Source organism: Podarcis erhardii (assembly GCF_964252035.2).
Source record: "Podarcis erhardii genome assembly, chromosome: W".
Classification (NCBI taxonomy): domain Eukaryota; kingdom Metazoa; phylum Chordata; class Lepidosauria; order Squamata; family Lacertidae; genus Podarcis; species Podarcis erhardii.
The window spans coordinates 3,495,326-3,511,544 of NC_138506.1; the positions used below are offsets into that span (position 1 = coordinate 3,495,326).

General features: G+C 46.1%; 2 long non-coding RNA genes across 2 annotated transcripts in view; both read right to left on the reverse strand.

The window, feature by feature from the left end:
* LOC309333290 overlaps positions 1 to 16,219 on the reverse strand; it is a 66,044-nt gene that overhangs the window by 12,423 nt on the left and 37,402 nt on the right. The window lies entirely within an intron of this gene.
* LOC309333280 overlaps positions 1 to 16,219 on the reverse strand; it is a 35,015-nt gene that overhangs the window by 1,869 nt on the left and 16,927 nt on the right. The window contains exon 2 of the long non-coding RNA XR_014152443.1: positions 12,236 to 12,276. This is a non-coding gene — a long non-coding RNA (uncharacterized lncRNA). The remainder of the gene's footprint in view (positions 1 to 12,235; positions 12,277 to 16,219) is intronic.

Genomic DNA, 16,219 nt, shown 5'->3' on the forward strand with positions numbered 1-16,219 from the left:
TTCTGCCCGTGCTGTAGAGGGAAGTGACGAGCCGTGGGGCTCATCCACCTGGGAAGGTAGCTCATTGAAGAGAAGGAAGTCCCTGATCCTAAACCTGATTGATCCATTTAGCCCAGTATTGCCCACTTCCAGCCTGAGTGGCAGAAGCTCTCCAAGGTCTTGGGCAGAGAGAGGCTCCTACCTACATTGAGCTTCTAACTGCAGGTGCTAGGGACTGCACCTGGGACCTTCTGCATGCAATGCAGGTGCTGACACACTGAGGCTATGGCGCCTCCACAAAACCTTCAGTTATGGGCAGGAGGCACTACTCGGCATCCTTATATCCCACCCTTCCTCCCAAAGGAGTCCAGGGCAGCAAAGACACAACAGTTAAACAACCAAAAACATCCAAAAACAGTTCCTACACAGAAGCAGACTAAGAAAAATCTCTCCTTAGAAGGCTTCTTGAAAGAGGAAGAGGAAGTAGGCATTGAAAAGATAGCAGAGAAGGGCCCCCCGATAAGATGGTACCTGCAGGAAAATGTCACTACTCCTCTTTTGTCTCTTCCTTCTGAAGGATCCCGGTGAACAAGCAAAAAGCCCTTGGGAAAACACACACACACACACACACACACACACACACACACAAGAGGACAAGACAAGACAGGGCTGTGCACCACAAACCATCCCAAAATAAGCCTCCATTCCCCATCAATCAATATTGGGCTAAAAGCTATAGAACACAAAGCTAAATGCACCTAAAAACTGGTTTTGAAATAGCCTTGGTGTTGCCTAGTCCCTCAGCCTTGTGAGTTTGGGAGCTAGTCTGCAAGGGTGAAAATCTAATGGAGGATTCCATTGATGAATTAACCAAGCAAGGGTCATAGTTGCCACCTATGTACCTTGTGGTTGCTCTGTGCCAGAGGGCAAATGAGGGTGGGCCTCCTCCCTCGCCTGGCTGGGAATGAGAAAGGAAAAGGTCAGAGTTGTGTGAGAGAGCTGGGCTGGAAGTTGGCAGAAGTCACAGAGAGAGAGCCATGCTTGATTTCTTCTTGATTCGAAGGCTGTAACTGGAAGAAGCAAAACCTTCTGGGGTGTTAATGCTGTGAGCCTCTCCATTTTCGGCTCAGGTTGTATATGTGTGTGAATAAACCATATATCATAAAGACACCACAGTCTCCACTGAGCCTCATTCCAAGGAAACTTGCTCTAACAACCTCACTAATGCAGCCCCTTCAGTCCTTTATTCTAGTTCCCCTTTCCATGCCGTACCATACAAGGCTTTGCCAGTATTTTCAGGGTCATCTTCCACCACAATTTAGGGTTGCCATATGTCTGGGGAAACCCGGACATGTCCTCTTTTTGGGGACCAACATGCCTATCTGGGCAATTATTTTACATTTTAAAGGAAATGTCCAGGGCATGGCAGTGGCGACCCCGCACACCTCTTTTCCCAGCTCGGGCTGGCAGTGCCTCAGGCTGTCCTCTTTTTTTGCTTTTATTTATTACTTATTGAATTTATATACCACCCTATACCCGCAGGTCTCAGGGTGTTTCACAAAGTAAAATGAAAATATAAAACCAAAAAATAAATACAGTTGTACCCTTGTTTTCAAACAGCTTAGTTTTTGAACGTTTTGGCTCCCGGAACTGATTCCATTCAACTTCCTGAAATAATATTTATTAAGAGCTTAAAGATTACAAAAAGAAAGAAAAAGAATTAAACAAATCAATATAATACAATACAAAAACAAAAACAAAAACACTACGTAGAACATTGAATTAACAAAACAAAACAAAAACAATTAAAAACACTTCCAATATTTTCAAACTTGGCTTTCATTCACTTGTTTCATTGACTTCCTCACGCCTCCCTTTTTGTATTCCACTTCTATTTAACTGTTTCAGCAATTCCTTTCCATCTTCCTCTGTTTTCTGTCCTGTAATTAATCTTAACATATTCTAACGTTATTTTTTTCCCCCTTTAATAAATTAACAATCTTTCTGTACCTAGTTCCTTATAACATTTCTGCCAAAGCCATATAACTTCATTCCACCATTTTTCTAAAGCTCATTAATTTTACAATATTTCTGTAAATAATCTTTAAATTTTTTCCAATCTTCTTCCACCGACTCTTCTCCCTGGTCTCGGATTCTGCCAGTCATTTCCGCCAATGCCATATAGTCCATCAGCTTCATCTGCCATTCTTCCTGGGTGGGTAAATCTTGTGTCTTCCAATACTTCGCGATGAGTATTCTTGCTGCTGTTGTTGCATACATAAAGAAAGTTCTGTCCGTCTTTAGCACCAATTGGCCGACCATGCCCAGGAGAAAGGCCTCTGGTTTCTTCAGAAAGGTATATTTAAATACCTTTTTCATTTCATTATAAATCATCTCCCAGAATGTCTTAATCCTTGGGCATGTCCACCAAAGGTGAAATAATGTACCTTCAGTCTCATTACATTTCCAACATGTATTTTCGGGCAAATGGTAAATTTTTGCAAGCTTGACTGGTGTCATGTACCACCTGTAAATCATTTTCATTAAATTCTCTCTTAGGGCATTACATGCCGTAAATTTCATACCTGTGGTCCATAACTGTTCCCAGTCAGCCATCATAATGTTATGTCCGACATCTTGTGCCCATTTAATCATAGCAGATTTCACCGTTTCATCCTGAGTGTTCCATTTCAACAGCAAGTTATACATTCTTGACAGATTCTTAATTTTGGGGTCTAACAATTCTGTTTCCAATTTTGATTTTTCCACCTGGAAGCCAACCTTTTTATCCAAGTTATATGCCTCCATTATTTGGTAATAATGGAGCCAATCTTACACTTTGTTTTTTAATTTTTCAAAACCCTGCAGTTTTACTCTGTCTCCATCTTGTTCCAAAATTTCCCAATATTTCGGCCATTTGCCCTCCATATTGAGTTTTTTCTGTGCCTTTGCTTCCATTGGTGACAACCATCTTGGGGTTTTATTTTCTAACAAATCCTTATATCTTATCCAAACATTAAACAATGCTTTTCTAACAATATGGTTTTTAAACGCTTTATGTGCTCTTACCTTATCATACCACAGATATGCATGCCAACCAAATACATTGTTAAAACCTTCTAAGTCTAGCACATCAGTATTTTCAAGAAGCAGCCATTCTCTCAGCCAGCAAAAAGCAGCTGATTCATAGTAAAGTTTAAGGTCTGGCAGGGCAAATCCACCTCTTTCCTTAGCATCAGTTAATATCTTAAATTTTATTCAAGGCTTCTTGCCCTGCCAGACAAATCTGGAAATATCTCTCTGCCACTTCTTGAAACAATCTGTCTTATCCAAAATTTGCAAAGTTTGAAACAAAAACAACATCCTTGGCAATACATTCATTTTTATCACAGCAATTCGACCTAGCAATGATAACTTCAAATTTGGCCATATTTCTAAGTCCTTTTTCACTTCAATCCAACATTTTTCATAGTTATCCTTAAACAAGTTCACATTCTTAGCAGTCATGTTAACCCCTAAATATCTCACTTTCTTAACCAATGTTAATCCTGTCTCCTCCCGGAACTTCTCTCTCTCATTCACAGTTAAATTTTTCTCTAAAACCTTAGTTTTCATTTTGTTTAACTTAAAACCTGCTACCTGTCCAAATTCTTGAATCAGTTCCAATACCCTTTTAGTACTAGATTCTGGCTCCTGTAAAGTCAATACTAGGTCATCAGCAAATGCTTTCAGTTTATACTGTTTAGCTCCCACTTGTATACCTTTAACCAGTTGGTCCTTTCTAACCATCTTCACCGGATTATGGTCAGAACAAGTTTTGGGGCATATCTCCACCTTGCTAGTTTTCGGAACCAGACCTCTAGTTATCCAAATTTGGTCAATTCTTGTCCATGTCATTTTAGCTTCAGAGAAAAAAGTTCCCTCTCTTCCCAAAGGATTCTTCATTCTCCAAATATCAACTAAATCCATATTTTCAGTCATGTCAAAAAAAGTTTTTGGTAGTCTACCATCTTTGGTGACTACCTGTCTCTGTGCCTTATCCATATTTGTAGACACCACTCCATTCATGTCTCCCATCAAAATCATATTGTAATCCATATAGTCCATTAGAGTCTCATGTAACTTCTTTAAAAAATCTGATTTTCCTTCATTTGGTGCATAGATACCTACTATCAAAAATTTCTCTCCTTCTGATTGAATTTCAATTGCAACAAATCTTCCTTGTTCATCTTTAAACATAAATTTCGGTGATAGGCTCTCCTTTGCATAAAGTACTACTCCTCTTTTTTTAACTTTATCCGATGAAATAAATTCATGGCCCAATCTTTTATTGCTCAATATCTTCCTGTGTAGCCTTATCACATGTGTTTCTTGTAGACAAATCAAGTCCAAATGTTCTTTTTTCAATAAGTGGAAGACTCTCCGCCTTTTTTCCGGGGAGTTCAGTCCATTAACATTCCAACTCAATACTTGCAACGCCATGGTGTAATTACTCTGATTTTCCTCCAACTGCACCCAATGCTTGCTCTTCTTCTGTTGGTGTTGTTAGTGTCTCATTCACTGGGGGATCCAGTCCAAAGGAATATGTTGATATATCCAATATTCCCTTATTTGATGATCTTCTGTCCAATGCTCTTTGCTCTAGTCCTCGGTCTGGTGGTCTTCTATCCAGTGCTTCTGGCTCTTTCCCAAGTCCCTTCTGGAAATCTTCTTCGTATTTATCCAAAAACTTCACTTTATCTTCTACTGATCTTATTTTTATCTTCCTTCCTTTGAAACTGAAAGATAGACCTTGGGGAAACTCCCACCTGAAGATAATTTTACTCCTTCTCAGCAGGTCGACCAAATCTCTATAATTAGACCTAAGATCCAAAAGATATTTCGGAACGTCTTTAAAAATTTCCACTCTTGACTGTTGTATTTCCAAAGTCTTCAAATAGTGCCAACCCAAAATTCTATCTCTCTCTTCTTTAGTTCGAAGGGTGATCAAACAGTCTCTTATTCCACTCTTTCCTTTTTCCCCCCTCTTGCGAGTCTAAAGGCACTCACAATTCTGAATTCCTCTTGCTCCAAGTCCAATTCCCCAAAATCAGCAAATTCCTGCGTGAGAAATTCTATCAAACTGTCCTTCTCCAGTTCAGGTACAGCTCTAATCCTCAAATTTGTCTGTTTTTCTTTGAGCTCAATCATAGAAAGCGTCAGCTTATGGTCATCAAGTTGCCTCTGTAGATCTGGGACTCTCTCTGCCTCCAGTTGTGTTACTTTATCTTCTACAACAGCAACTTTTTCCCTGGCTTCCTCTGCGGTCTGTCGAATCAAAGTAGATTCCTGTATCAATTTCTGGATGGTTTCTGTATTAGTATTCACCTTTTGTCCCAAATTATTTATACTTTCTGTATTTAAATCAATTTTAATAGTTGCAGCATCCACTTTCGCATTTGTCGCGTCTGCTTTCTTGTTAAGCTGTTCCAATGCGTCATTAATCTTGCCCAATGCAGCCGCTAATGCCTCTTCTGTTGACATTCCTCTTGATTTAGAATGTACTGATGCAGCCGCTGAGGGAGCAGGGGGACCTGATGTTGAGGCTCTCCTAGGTTGCTGCCAAGACTTCCCAGACCTTGTTGTTTTTTCTGGGATTGACTGGTCTATCTTTCCCTTTCCATCTGCCATAACACTTAAAGAGTTCAAGGTCAGTCCCACTGTCACACAGTTTTTATCTTACAGCTGGAAATTACCTAATCCAGCTCCTGTGACAGTTTCAAAAACTTCCTCTAGAGGGAAACAGTAGCAATTTGTAACAGTCCGGAATGTCCCCTTTTAAAATGCAGTTCAAGCAGTAAAGTTAGTTAGTTTCAGTTTTCAGTTACTTTTTAAAATCAGACGGAGACAGTCAAAACAATGTATCTCTCTTATTTGGCAAGCTGTCAATGAACGTTCTATTTGCAGTGAATAAACATTTTAAAGCACGTCAATCTTACTGGCAGCCCGTTTCCAGGTTCGGAGCGGTAGTGTTCTAAATTCCTTCACTCTCTCCTGCAGGCATATACGATCCAACACTCCCCCCTCTTCTCCTGCTTCCAAGGGGGGGTTAGATGTTTTTTACTGATGGAAATGTAGTCCTTTAGAATAGGCTTTCCAAGACTTTAGCTTGCAGCCTCTTCGCTTCAGTCTATTTACAAAAGGGGAAGGCGGACTTCCTGTTTTGAACCTCCCCCGTTCGATGCCAAATAAGACGTTTTAAAAATCCAATTCTTCACTCTACTCACGGGTTCAGTTTTACTTTTAAGGACAGGAAATTCTCCTGCAGGCCATCTGTGCTAAAGAGAGGGTGCAGATATAACTCTCCTTGTTTTGGACCACCCAATTTGCATAAAAATAAGACAAGATTAAAGTGTTGAGTTTTCCCCACCCCATGGAAAAGGAGCAAATGAAAAATCCTCTCCTAAGCTGTGGCTGCTACTTCCTGAGCATGAGAGATGAAAAGGGCCTGTATGGATTTGGCAAAGTCAGCATTCAGAGTTCGAGAATCACACTTGGCTCATGACCAAGGGTGTCAAAAAATAGCAAAAGCCAAACTTTTGGCTCAGAGTTGAAATGCTGACGTTCCTCTTCTCTATGGCCTGCTGGTCAGCGGATGCCTTGACCAAGACCTGGTCGTCTAACTTTAGACCTTTCGCCTACACCTGCTGTTCTGGGCTATGAAACTACAGCAGCAATTCAGCCCTTGGCTCACTGCAAATCATGTGTGCAAACACAGAACCTGGCTTGGGGCTGCTTTGCCTCTGACTTATGTTGCAACATCCTCTCCCTCCAGAGGAATCTTGCTTTGAATAAAAGTAACCCACAGTGGAGGATCAACTTCACTTTACTTGACTAGACCCAGTGGCGTAGTGGGCTGCGGGGCACAGTGGCAGTCGCCCCAGGCACAAAATTGTTAGTGCTGCCTCAATACAGCTGCACGCTTCCATCACTGGGGTCCGATGACAACGGCTTGTCCATGCGATCAGGTAAGTGACCTCTCCAGACAATGGGATGGCTCTTCTTTTCTTATCTCTGTGGCTGTGATCCCCTGGGTGATGTGGATGCCATTAGGCAGTCGAATGCGCATGCATACTCCGTCTGTTTCCCTCCCTCCTACCCCCTCCTCCACGTGGGAACTGGCAAGCCATCCTATGTCTCTGACTAGGCAGAGCTCTGGCACCCTCCTACCTTGGTGGAGTCTACCTCTTTTTATCTGCAAAAAAACTCATGACAAGAGTCATGACAGGAGATCTTGGACTCTGCATCAGACCCTGATGGCAAAGGTGGTTCTGTTAGACTATGAACCACCTGAAAGAGTCTCCTGGTACTGTTTTCACCAACAGATCCAGCAACAATGGTCCTCCTCACCGCTGCTATCGCCACTTGGTAGGCTCGGCGTTGAGCTCTAACCCGTGTTTGGTCTCATTTGAAGTGGGTTTTTCACCACCAGCACTTTAGCTGTCTCAGGAATTGTTTCATCACCCTCAGCCCCAGGGGTAGAACCACAGGGTCATCCAAGTGCCATGCCATTGGAGAGGGTGCTTTTTAAGGTTTGTGGAGCAGCACACTCTTATTCCCCACCACCAAATGTGCTTTCCATGTGTTTGGCCGCCCTCTATCGGGTCTCCCCAGATGAATTTGCTATTAGAAGGAGGCATGTGAAGCCATAATCCTGGAAAGAGATTCTGGAGAGAAGCACTCGACCCAATTTTAGCGTTTGATTCTGTGAGAGGCGCCCAGTGCTTGGTCTTACTAGCTGCAGCTCAACTTTAACTATGTTTACAGCAGAGGAGCAAGTCCTGGAGGGCTGGCTTCCTATTCTGCCTCTATGGGTGAGTTGGCATTGATGAGGAAAATTCCGGGGTGTGAGGCTACTATATTTTTTCAAAATATAGTCCGGCCCACCACATGCTCTTGTGCGATGTGAAACACAAGAGCAGTCAAGTACAACATTCCTAGAGTGTACATGTTTACACATGGGGAGGAATGTTTGTCCAGCCAGCAGGTAAACTTCCTGTTTCCTTCTGGGCTGGGACAAACTTCCTCTACATGTGACTAAAGGTGGGTGTGGCCTCACCTGTGCAGGTAACGACAAAAGCACAGGGCAGGGCAGCCATCTCTCTCTCTTTCACTACATACATCGAAGAAGCAACATCTGCTTAGCCAAAGATGCCCTCTTGGCTTCCAGCCAAGAGAGGACAAAGAGACTGTCTTCTTATGGAATAGTTTTCAAGTGTATGTTACTTTTCTAAGCTAAGTCTGCCTTCTGGGATCCGATTGTGAACAGAATGTGAGTAAACTCTTTTTATACTTTTATGGAAGACTGTGTCGTGTCTTATCTTTTATGAGGGAATAAGGGGGAAATACCAGAACAGTTATTATAGAGGCTTTAGCAAGCCTGAGCATACGCATCCGCTGCCAATTTTAGAAGAGGGGAATGTTACTCTGCTAAATTGTGGAACTTGTTAACACAAGTTGGATGAGGATATAATCAGACAATATATCCTCTCCTGCATCCCTGAACATTCCCACAGGTCTGAGGGACGGTGGACAGGCCATAGGCAAATATGTCCATACTTCTCACTCAGTACAAGCTTAACACAGGCAAACATGTCCAGGCACCTCTTACGTAAAGCTAAAGGTAAAGGGAGCCCTGACCATTAGGTCCAGTCGTGACCGACTCGGGGTTGCAGCGCTCATCTCGCTTTATTGGCCGAGGGAGCTGGCATACAGCTTCCGGGTCATGTGGCCAGCATGACTATGCCGCTTCTGGCGAACCAGAGCTGCGCACGGAAATGCCGTTTACCTTCCCGCCAGAGCGGCACCTATTGATCTACTTGCACTTTGATGTGCTTTTGAACTGCTAGGTTGGCAGGAGCTGGGACCGAGCAACTGGAGCTCAGCCTGTCGCGGGGATTCGAACTGCCGACCTTCTGATCGGCAATCCCTAGGCTCTGTGGTTTAGACCACAGCGCCACCCGCGTCCGTCCTGCACATCCATACCCTGGGGCAAGTCTGGGGATGGGCTCTTGGTTTCTTTGGCCAACTAACTGCTCAGTAATTGTCACCTTTGGGCACTTCCCTGGGTGTACACGTGTCCTCACGCTTGAGGGATTATGGCGGGAGATAGAGGGGAAAGAGTCCTTTCCTTAAGGGCAAGAATGGCATTGGAATGGAGGAAATTGATGCAGGGGGTTGATTTTCGAGGATTTTCTGAAGTGAGGGGCTTTTCCTAAGCTGGCAGTCCATAAGGGAAGTGGCTTGACATATTTCTTGCAACAAAGGATCACTTTTTGCAATAGAAACCAATTAATGGGCTTTTGATGGACTGAGTCCATTGTTCTCTCAGCAGGCGGCCACTCAGGAGCTCAGTCAAGCTGGCGAAGCTCCGCTGCTCTGCAGAACGGAAACAGGCAGCGGCACAAGAAAGATTCTGTCCACTAGAGGCCGCTATCCGCTATTGGCTAGCTGTCCAAATCCGATGCTTTTGATTGGGCTATACGCAGCAGTATGTAAATACAGAGTTCATTCCCAAGTCCCCGTTCATATTGATACGGTTTCATACCAGAAAGAGGGAAGCAGGGTCTTTTATTCATAAAAAAAGATGTGGTGCTTGGTGCGACAGGGGAAGGAAAGGGCTTTCTCGAGCTCATTGTCTCGCGCCCTAGGTATGTGGAGGGGTTTCTGGGGAAGGCGAGATCCCTAGCGAATTTCCCCCTCAGAAATTCCGTATAGCATATTCTTAAAAACGGAAAAAAGGAAAAAGAAGGGGGGGGGGAGAAAAGACTGAAAGGGAAGAAAGGTTTCCTCTGTTCCCCTCCACTCTTCCAAAACAATTCCGAGCTGAGGTGCAGAGCTCTTTCCTCCCTTGTGACCTCGCCACCCTCCTCCTCCTCCCTTCCACATAACTGGCTGTGTCACCTTGCCTGCCAATCATACCTCCCTTTGAACTGAAGCAGAGTTCCACCCCTGTTTGTGCCAGTTCTGGTGTCTAAAAGCCGAGGACCTAAATCAGCCCAAGGAAAATGACACCCTTCCTACCCACGCAAAAGTGCAACTTTCATTGGTCTGTTTGCTACTGGACGTGGTCTCCAAGCTTGGCAAAAGGGGTTTGTTTTTTCTTTTCTTTTAAGAAGCGAAGCAATAGCTCATTTGCTTGCGAGTGTGGGAGTCTGCAATTCTTGGTGTTCCAGGGCTTTTTGCAAGTTGGAGTTGCCTCCAGTCCAGCCCGGATGTAAGAACAGTCCTTCTGGATTAGACCAGTGGATGATCTAGTCCAGCACCTTGTTCCCCATAGTTGCCCAGCAGAGGCTCACAGCAAGCCCATCAGCAGGACCTGAGTGCAATGGCCCTCTCCCACTCATATTCCCAAGCAGGGCCAGACCTCTGATGAGCCAGAGTGAGGCAGCTGCCTCAGGCGGCCGATGCTGAGGTGAGGGGATTGAGCTGGGAGTGCCCTGTGGCCTGGCCTGTACCCCTACGTTAGCTGACTGCTCTCAAGTGCAGGGAAAGCTCCTGTCCTTTCCAAAGTACTTGGAAGAAGATTCAACAGTCAATCCAATTGGCTTCGGTACAGGAAAGATTTTGGGGTGTTTTACTCTTTTGGATGTTTCAATTTGCTGGCAGCGCCCAGAATGGCTGGGGCAACCCAGTCCAATGGACAGCATAGAAATCTCAAGGTTGAATTTGTCTGATTTCCTTTCAGAGCCATTGAAGTTGGTACTTTTCAGCACCTAGGGGTGTAGTGGCATCTGGACCATGGACCTCTCAGCTGGTGACTTGTGGGAGTCAGTCTGCAGCTCACCACACCTCAGCCAGTGGGATGTATCACCAGAGATTACAGAACCCCAGCCGAGTCTTCAGAGATGTCCTGCTCTCAGCAGAACAGCTTCTTCCAGAGCAGTGGCGGAGCAGGGTGGGGGCGGTCCGCACTGGGTGTCATCCTGCGGGGGGGGGGGGGACATTCACTGTAGGCTTGGGAAGCTGGGAGTCATGGGCGGGCGCTCCCGGCTGGAGGAGGCAGGCAGGGGAGAGGATGGGAAGGAGGCAGGTGAGCAAAGAACGGAGGGGGGCAGGAAGGGGAGAGGAAGGAAGCGGGATCGGTGGGGGCGCCTTTCATTCTGCCTGGAAGACCAGCGCCTACAGCTGGACTATCAAGTGGATTGAAAGGGTCACTTTGGGGGCAGCGCTGCAAATGCAGAAGGGATCTTGGCCGGTTTCTAAAAAGGGAAAGTGAGTTTCCCTCTGACAACCGCTTTCTGCCTCCCCTCTGCAAAGCTCCACATGTTTCCGCCCAACCCTCTCCTCAGCCAACCCCCCACTTAGAAGCCACTCTTGGGTTATTGACTTCTGTGTGCTTGTGTATCTGTGTCTCCCGTGTGGGGTTCCTCTCTGCGTAAAGTCTTCAAGCTGTGCCTGTGTGCGTCAAAATTTCTCTTTCCCCCCACCTCCAGTCTCCGTTGTTGTGTGTCCTGGCTGAGAGGAAAAACAGAAGACGGGGGGCCATCGGTCAGGGATAGTCTACTTGAGATTCCTGCATTGCCCCAGGGGGTTGGCTTGATGACCCTCAGGGGTCCCTTCCAGCTCCACTCTTCTCTGGTGCAGGCTTGTGCAGATTTTTAGGTACAAGTTGGATGCAAGGGGTGCAGCCCATCTTATGCACCGCCGGCTCAGGAAGAAGTCCCACTGATCATGATGAGACTCGCAGGTGAGTAAATTGCTGCTGTGCAGGCCTGCTGTTTAAGTAAATGTTTTCCTTTTCAGAGCATGGTGAAATTGTGGGAATGTTCAGGGCTGCAGGAGAGGATATATTGTGAGATTATATCCTAATCCAACTTGTGCTAACAAGTTCCCAAAATATCAGCAGAGTTTATAACATTCCCCTTTTTAAGTTCGCAACGGTAACGTCTGCACAGGTTCGCTAGAACCTCTATAATAATTACTCTGGTAATTTCCCCTTTTGTTCCCTCTTAAAATACAAGACACGACACAGTCTTTACAAAAGTATAAAAGAGTTTACTCACGTTCTGTATCACAATATGATCCCAGAAGGCAGACAGGCTTAAAAAGGTAAAACACACTTAGAATCTATCTTATAGGAAGATAGTCCTTTCCTCTCTTGGCTGAGAGCCAAGAGGGCATCCTGCTTCTTCGAAAGGTGATGGCAGACAGAGAGAGAGATGGCTGCCTGCCCTGTGCTTTTATCATTTACCTGCACAGGTGAGGCCACACCAACCTCTGGTCACATGCGGAGGAAGTCTGTTCCAGGAAGTTTACCTGCTTGCTGGACAGACATCCCTCCCCATGTCTTAACATGTAAACTCTAGGAATGTTGTCATTGACTGCTCCTGTGTTTTACATCCCACATACCCCTTCTCAGGCAATACAACATATACAAAACATAAACAACTTTATTCAACCACCCAGAGTCCCAGCTTGACACGTAGATTCTGGGAACCCTCTCTTGGTTGGAGTTTCGTCAGGATGTCAGCAGTCATCTCTTGGGCGCTGCAGTAGGATAGTTCCACAAGTCCATCCTGGATCATCTGGCATAAGTAGTGGTATTTAACCCCAATGTGTTTTGTTCTGGCTAGGAACTTCTCACTCTGCGTCAGCTTCAGGCAACTTTGGTTGTCCTCCAGCAAGCTGACAAGTTCTTTTCTCACCAACCCAAAGTCCTTTATGAGTTGATCAAGCCAGGCGATCTCTCTGCAGGCTTCTGTTGCTGCGATGTATTCTGATTCTGTGGAAGATAACGTTACACAGCTCTGTTTATAACTGCCCCATGCGACAGGTCCATCCCCAAACATAAAAACATGACCACTTGTTGATTTATAATCAGCATTATCCCCAGCCCAATCCGCATCAGTATACCCAACCAACTTAGGGTCTCTGACGGCTGGTAACCTTAATTTACAATTCATGGTACCCTTCAAATATCGCACCACCCTCTTTACACCTGCCCAATCATGCTCAGTGGGAGAATTCACTTTTCTGCTAAGAATCCCCACAGCATTAGCTAAGTCAGGTCTACATGTGGTAACTAAATACAAAAGTTTACCAATCGCCGACCTGTAGTCATTGTTGTCTGGCAACTGCTTCGAATCCTGCTGATTCTTCAGGAAGTCAGTAGGCATCGGTGTAGCAACTGGATGTGCGTCTTGCATCTGCATGTGCTCAACTAGCTCGTGGATCTTCTGTCTTTGGCTGAGAAGAAATGAGCCGTCCTCTTCTCTTTCCACCTGGATCCCAAGGTAGTACTGGACATCTCCTAGCTCCTAGCTCCTTGACCTCCACCTCTTTGCTAAGGTGTTTTACTATCTGTGTATAGTCTCTCTCACTAGCTGTGGCAATAATCAGGTCATCAACAAATGCTAGGATATATGAGAATTGTCCATTATTTGACTTACTGTACAAGCACTTGTCAGCGTCGCCTTGCTTGTACCCAAGTTGCGTCAGCATTTTATGCAACTTCTGGTTCCAGGCTCTAGCAGCCTGTTTAAGTCCATAAAGTCCTTTCTGGATTTTGCACACTAAATGTGCCTCATGTGGTTTTACAAAACCTTTGGGCTGTTTCATGCAAATTTCCTCAGAAATCTGCCCATGTAGAAAAGCGGTAGCAATGTCAATGTGTTTCACTCTCATTTTCTTGGAGGCTGCAATGCTTAAAAGCATTCTTACGCTGCTGTACCTCACAGTTGGTGCAAAAACTTCATCATAGTCTTCACCAAAACGTTGTGAAAATCCCTGTGCTACAAGTCTAGCTTTGTAGCGCTGCACTTCTCCTTCTGACCCCTTCTTAACCTTGAAAACCCATTTACTGCCAATGGCCTTCTTACCGGGAGGCAGCTCAGTGAGTGTCCAGGTCTTGTTCTGATGCAGTGCATCCATCTCCTCCTGCGCGGCCTTCCTCCAGAGACTGGCTTCTGCAGCTGGCATCTCCTGTATCTCTTCCCAAGTGGAAGGTTCCTGCGGTAACGCCGACCCTGCAAAGTAGGACAGTCGTAATGGTGGGACACCTCTGTTGGTTCTGGATGAGCGTCTGACCTCTGGTTCTGTGACCGCATCAGCTTCCTCATCCTCCTGCAACGCTGGCGTGTCCCCATCTGAGTCCTCCTCTTCGTCTCTGGTGAGGCCAGGGTTCTGGGGGGGATTGAAAAGTAGATATATATATAGAATTCTTTAATGAGAAATTAAAAAAACCTTTTTTTTTAAAAAAGAGAAAAATGAGTAATAATAATGAAGATGAGTAAATGAGTAAGAAGTGAATAGAAATGGATGAATAATGAGTAATAATGTATTAATAATAAGGGAGGGTTGTGTGTATAACTAAAGAAGAAGGAGGAGAGAGAGAGAGAGAGAGAGAGAGAGAAGGGAACACGAAAAAGTGGCAGTTTTAATTCTCCTGTGGGACCCCCAGGGCTTTGTGTCGGGTCTCTAGATCAGGGCTGAGGCGGCGGTTCCAGGAAATGGGCTCCATGGGCCCATTACAGTCCTTCATATGGTTTGAAAATACTGATAAGAAATGGACTGAAAGTAAACTAAATAAAATAAAGCATGGTTTTTGCTGTGCCCCCCTGCACTGGCAGGGGAGGGTCCACGCCGCGTTCTTCTATCCCTAGCCGGTCCCCGGTGTGCGGTTCCTCTGCTCTTTTGCTCCAGCCGCTGGTGATATTGGCTTGGGGCGGACCTGGGCTAGGTGGGGCGTTCCCTCCGGGCTTCCCTGTCTCTCCCGATCCCCTCCTATCGTTCTCCCCCCCCCATGTTACCCGTGGGGACGCCTTACCAATACAGTCATACCTTGGATCCCAAATGCCTTGCGAATCGAATGTTTTGGCTCCCGAACGCCACAAACCCAGAAGTGAGTATTCCGGTTTGTGAATGCTCTTTGGAGCCCAAATGTCCTACGGGGCTTCCGCGGCTTTGGATTGAGTGCAGGAAGCTCCTGCAGCCAATCGGAAGCCGCGCCTTGGTTTCCGAATGTTTTCGAAGTCAAACGGACTTCTGGAGTGGATTCCGTTTGACTTCCGAGGTACCACTGTATATCTTCTCGAAGCAGGGGCAATCCCATTGCCGCCTTCAGTTCTGGTAAAGCTAAGAATTGCTTGTGCAGATCTTGATGCCTTCAAGGCCGAGGCTGTCATCTGATGACACCAAGTACTCCTATCAGAGAAGCAAATCCTCAAATACAGTCATACCTCTTGTTATGCTCGGTTCAGGTTACGTCTTTTCAGGTTGCCTCCCGCGGCGACCCAGAAGTAACGGAACGGGTTTCGCTGCTCGTGCATGTGCAGACGCTCAGAATGATGTCACGCGCATGCGCAGAAGCAGCAATTCGCGACCCACACACGAGCAGACGCGGGTTGCGTTCTGCTCATGAGGTACCACTGTAGTTGAAATGCCTGACTTGTTCAATGGCTTGTCCATTTAGGAGCCATTTCTGCTTCCTGGGCTGTGCCCCCAATACTACGGCTTTTGTCTTGGAATAATTTGTATTCAAATCTTTGTTACGACACAGTCTCCCAAAGTTCTTTAGTAATCGCCTCATACCCACTTGCGTTTGTGCAACACCATATCGTTGGCATGTAGCAAAATGGATACATTATGGGATAAAACTGAAACAGGGAAATATCTGGCCATTTGGGTTCCTTTATTACCGTATTTTTCGTCCTATAGGGCGCACCGGCTCATAGGACGCACCTCGGGTTTTTTTGGGGGGGGGGAATGAATAAAAAAAATTTATTTCCCCCCCAGCCGCGGCTGCCGCCCCAAGCCTTGCGGACACTCGCCCGAAGCACAGGGAGTCCTCCGGAGGGCTCTCCGTGCTTTGGGCGGCAGGCTGCCTCCCCAAGCCTCGCGTGCTCGGCGGGACCTCCCGCCGGGCGCGCAAGGCTTGCGGACACTCGCCCGAAGCACGGGGAGTCCTCCGGAAGGCTCCCCGTGCTTCGGGTGGCAGGCTGCCGCCCCAAGCCTCGCGCGCTCGGCGGGAAGAAGAAGAAGAAGAAGAGTTTGGATTTGATATCCCGCCTTTCACTCCCTTTAAGGAGTCTCAAAGCGGCTAACATTCTCCTTTCCCTTCCTCCCCCACAACAAACACTCTGTGAGGTGAGTGGGGCTAAGAGACTTCAGAGAAGTGTGACTGGCCCAAGGTCACCCAGCAGCTGCATGTGGAGGAGCAGGGACCTCCCGCCGGGCGCGCAAGGCTTGCGGAACCTCGCCC